Source organism: Mytilus edulis, chromosome 14, assembly GCF_963676685.1.
Source record: "Mytilus edulis chromosome 14, xbMytEdul2.2, whole genome shotgun sequence".
NCBI classification, from domain to species: Eukaryota; Metazoa; Mollusca; class Bivalvia; order Mytilida; family Mytilidae; genus Mytilus; species Mytilus edulis.
The window spans coordinates 6,592,284-6,597,293 of NC_092357.1; the positions used below are offsets into that span (position 1 = coordinate 6,592,284).

The 5,010-nt window shown below is 33.5% G+C and overlaps 1 long non-coding RNA gene across 1 annotated transcript; it reads left to right on the forward strand.

Annotated features, from left to right (window-relative positions):
* The first annotated feature begins 369 nt into the window (after positions 1–369).
* On the forward strand, positions 370–3,368 carry LOC139503919 (uncharacterized). Its single transcript, XR_011659224.1, has 3 exons — positions 370–465; positions 1,780–1,989; positions 3,047–3,368. It is a non-coding gene; the product is annotated as an uncharacterized lncRNA (long non-coding RNA).
* The last annotated feature ends 1,642 nt before the right edge of the window (positions 3,369–5,010 follow it).

Here is a 5,010-nt window from a genome sequence, read left to right on the forward strand (position 1 = left end):
TCTTATAGTTGATGTACTTCCCTCGGTTGTAGTTTGTAACCCGGATTTATTTTTCTCTCAATCGATTTATGACTTTCGAACAGCGGTATACTACTGCAGCCGTTATTTTACATCCCTATAGAATATATATAAAAAATAAAACAAATAGGTCTTGAATAATCTCCTTTCCTTGAGGTGTATGCATTAAGTGCTTTCAGAAAAATGAAAACTGAAAAAAAACCGAATATATATTCTTGTGCAATTTATTTTTGTTTATTGATTTTGTTATAATTTGTACATAAATCTTGACTAATGAAACTTAATAAATCTAAAAAACAAAAAACGGAAATCAGCATTGTGATACCATGCTATATAATATCCATTCATTTTAGTCTATTTGCGGAAGTTACGGCAGTATGCTTGTAGAAGTAATATCAAGTTGTGAATTGAACTTTTTAAAGACAACGGCAACTGGATATGTTACATGTATGTATATATAATTGTATTTTAACTAATAACATATTTTCTCTTAAAGTTATGGCATGTTATATGTTGACTGTCCCTTTGGTATCTTTCGTCCCTCTTTTATAAAAGCATCAGTTTTTTGAACATTAAAAGTTTTGTCAGATAATTTATAAGTATGCACATAGTAATGATAACTCAAATCAACACAAAAATACTTACTACTGGGCTGGTGATACCCTCGGGGAAGTGATGTCCATGCTTACTACTGGGCTGGTGATACCCTCGGGGAAGTGATGTCCATTCTTACTACTTGGCTGGTGATACCCTCGGGGAAGTGATGTCCATTCTTACTACTGGGCTGGTGATACCCTCGGGGAAGTGATGTCCATACTTACTACTGGGCTGGTGATACCCTCGGGGAAGTGATGTCCATACTTACTACTGGGCTGGTGATACCCTCGGGGAAGTGATGTCCATTCTTACTACTGGGCTGGTGATACCCTCGGGGAAGTGATGTCCATTCTTACTACTGGGCTGGTGATACACTCGGGGAAATGATGTCCATTCTTACTACTATGCTGGTGATACCCTTTGGGAAGTGATGTCCATACTTACTACTGGGCTGGTGATACCCTCGGGGAAGTGATGTCCGTACTTACTACTGGGCTGGTGATACCCTCGGGGAAGTGATGTCCATTCTTACTACTGGGCTGGTGATACCCTCGGGGAAGTGATGTCCATTCTTACTACTGGGCTGGTGATACCCTCGGGGAAGTGATGTCCATTCTTACTACTGGGCTGGTGATACCCTAGGGGAAGTGATGTTCATACTTACTACTGGGCTGGTGATACCCTAGGGGAAGTGATGTTCATTCTTACTCGTTATAAAACCTATAATTTCATTAAAAATCTTATTTTTCAACAAATGGAAGTGACACGAAAATTGTTGAATCTTTTTAGCTCATGTTGTCCGCAGACACAAATAAAAGACAATTTACAAATACGTTACAAATCATTATAATTCATTTTTATATCAAACTTTTACTAACTACTAAGATTAATTCATATATCACTAATAATCTATTTTTGCATATTTTTGCAATTTTAGGTTTCCTCAGACATTGTCAGATACTTTGGAAAATTTGGAACACTTTTAAAAATTGTTTATCTATAATAGTTATCAAAGGTTCTAGGATTATAATTTAATACGGCAGACGCGCGTTTCGTCTACATAAGACTCACCAGTGACGCTCAGATCAAAACACTCAGCATCTATAAGCCATGAACGCCATATTTATTTTAGAACTTTTTATTTACATATAGTTTCATTTATAGCCTTCTGGATAGGCGGCACAGACATAGAAAAACAGGGCGATTGGGTATGGTCCACTAGTCAGACTGATATCACCTTTACTGACTGGCATCCCGGAAAACCAAACAATAAGGAGGGAAATAATGAACATTGCATTTACATGAAATTGGCAGATGACCTTGAATGGAATGATAGCCGTTGTACAAACATAAAACGTTTTATCTGTGAAAAAAGTAAGCTTTGTTTTTCATCCGTAGTCGATTTAATAAACAGAGTGTGTATATATTAACGAGTCTAAGTTGAAAACTACGTTCAAACCTATGATTGCGTTGGATAAAAACCGCAATTTTTATACGTGTGCATGTAAAACAAATTTCGTTGTAGAAGGGTCTAAAAACAGCACAAACAACATTTTCCAAAAGACCAAAAACGTGAAAAAGTATATTTAAACAAAACGCATTTGACTAACAAGTCGAACAACTGATGTTCTTTAACCCTGCTGACTGCCATTGGCGATTGCCAAATAAAATTGATCACAAGATGTAACAAAATGGATCTTAATATAAATTTAATACTAAACAGAAAAAAATTAACTTGTGGCCTATATATATATATAGATTTAAACATTTTTTTACCATGACAAAATGATTATCGCCAAAACTACGTTTTTTTTTAAATTTGAGAATGAACATTTTCTGTCTGAGAAGCATTTGCCTTTTTCTTTTGTGATGTCACTCATTATAATTAATTTTTTATAACACCTGTTGTACATGTGGCTCATGTTGTATAATATCTATAACATTATATTGATAAGATTTTAAAGATCTTTGTCTGTTAATCTTGTCGTTAGTATTTTCGCATATTATTTCAGTAGCATAATGGCTAGCTATTAATCGATCATTTTGTTCATTACAATATGCCTGTACCAAGTCAGGAATAATGCAGTTGTTGTCCATTCGTTTAATGTGTGTGAGCTTTCGCTTTTGCCATGTGATTAAGAATTTTCAGGTTTTTTTTAAGATGTTACGTCTTGCATTGACATCATGCTTCATTTGTTTATTCTATTCTTTGTTAGGCGTTGTTCTTTTATTAGACGTCTTACGGAAATTTAAAATGACAGGCACACGTGTGTTATGGTGATTATATGTACCTGTAGTCATTAGTATACACCTCGATTGCTATATTTTTCGTGCTCATAGTATTACATCATGTACATGTTTGTTAACTTAATCATTCTTTAAATCAGATATATTCCTAGTAATTATTATGCATTGACATTTTTTCTTACAGACTTATTTAATTGAGTGGAAAACATACCGACAGAAGAGACAAAGATGACATCTTTAAAAAAGACAATGTTTTCAGTGAACCAATTGTTGTATAATGAAAATGTATAAACAACATTCATGTATTTGATTTTGATGCTATATTGGTTATTCTCATCAGATTTTGTCTAATGCTTAGTCCGTTGCTGTGTGTGTTACATTTTAAGGTTGTGTCGTTGTTCCCTTCTAATATTTAATGCGTTTCCCTCGGTTTTAGTTTGTTACCCCGATTTTGTTTTTTTCCATATATTTATGAGTTTTGAACAGCGGTATACTACTGTTGCCTTTATTTAATTGTATTGAGTTGTAAAAGTATTGATTATGCGCACGTTTTTAATATGAAGGGCTTCTTCGCTTCATACAAAATGTACTTCGGTCAATGGCAGTTGTTATCTTATAGTTCTTTTCTGAGGGTGTTGTATTGTCGTTTGAGTTTTTTGTTGCACCTCAGTGTTTCTGTTGTTTCGTTGTTTTCCTCTTATAGTTGATGAACTTCCCTCGGTTGTAGTTTGTAACCCTTATTTATTTATCCGCAGAGTGTTCAAATGTTACTGAAATTACGTGATTACTTGATATAATATTGTACTTAATTCAATGTACTTTTAAACTTTTCTTTTTATTTACGAGCTATGTTTATTTATTTATTGATAGATGTTTTTTTTAGCAATAACACCAGGTTCAACCCATCATTTGTTTTAAAATGCTTATATCAAGTCAGGAGTATGAACCTTTTTTTTTATATTAAATAGGCCGTTTCAATGTATGTTGATCTTTGGTTTTTGCTGCACACTAGTTTTTTTGTTGTTCCGTTTTTCCTCTTATAGTTGATGTATTTCCATCGGTTTAATTTGTTATCCGGATTGTTTTCCTCTTATCGATGTTCGTCTTTTGAACAGTAGTACAATACTGTTGTACTAAATTAGAGATTTTTTAAGCTTGTTCACTATTACTGCAGGCAGTTTAAATACCAAGTACATGTGCTACCTGTTGCCATCATACCTTGTGTACATGTGCTACCTGTTGCCATCATACCTTGTATTTTAAACGCTTTGTTGTGTAACTCTGAAATGCTGATAAATACAGACGAGGTCGTGAAAATGAGAATAAAATATGTTTAATTTTGCTATTTGATGTGGAACGTTCTGGCTTAAATTTTCCTTAGAGTTCAGTTTTCTTGTGTTTTTTTACTTTTTTTGAAACAACCAACCACCTCATCACAGTCACACAAAAATACCAGGTATGTACTAAGATAAGCAACACCACGGGTGATCACCACCAGTTTGTTTGGTGGATTTCGTATTACTTAGTCTTCTATTATGTTTTGTGTACTATCGTTTTCTGTTCTCTGACTTTTTCAACCTTGGCGTTGTTTTTTCTTTTTGATGAGTATGAATGTCCCTATGGTATCTGTCGCTCCTTTTTAGAAAAAAAATTATAGATTTAATGCGACAGAACTGCTTTCTTGCTATACCTTTCTCATTGACGACCAATGCCATGAACATTTAAGGCAGGAATATACATAATATTCTGTATTAATTCTATATATTGTTCCTGTAATATATAATGTTAATAAAAGTAGTATTGGTTGCTTGAATTATTTATCCAAAAATAACCAAAGTGCAAAGTATAATTTGCACCATAAAGCGTCGAAAATTTTGGTGGATACCTTATTCATTTTTTTCTATGTAAAGAAATGCCGGTACCAACGTTAATATTCTAATAAAAAATACATGAAATATATAAAAAAAAATCATGTCTAATCTAAAGTTAAAATTCCTATCAACTCAAAAATACACGATTGAATCTATGAATACAAAGTGTCCACCGTGTCCGTGTAATACATGTTCAAATAAGTAGCAACTCTTGAAGAAAATCATTCAAATTATGTCACCAATTTTGGACGGTTAGCTGCAAATTAATTATATCGTG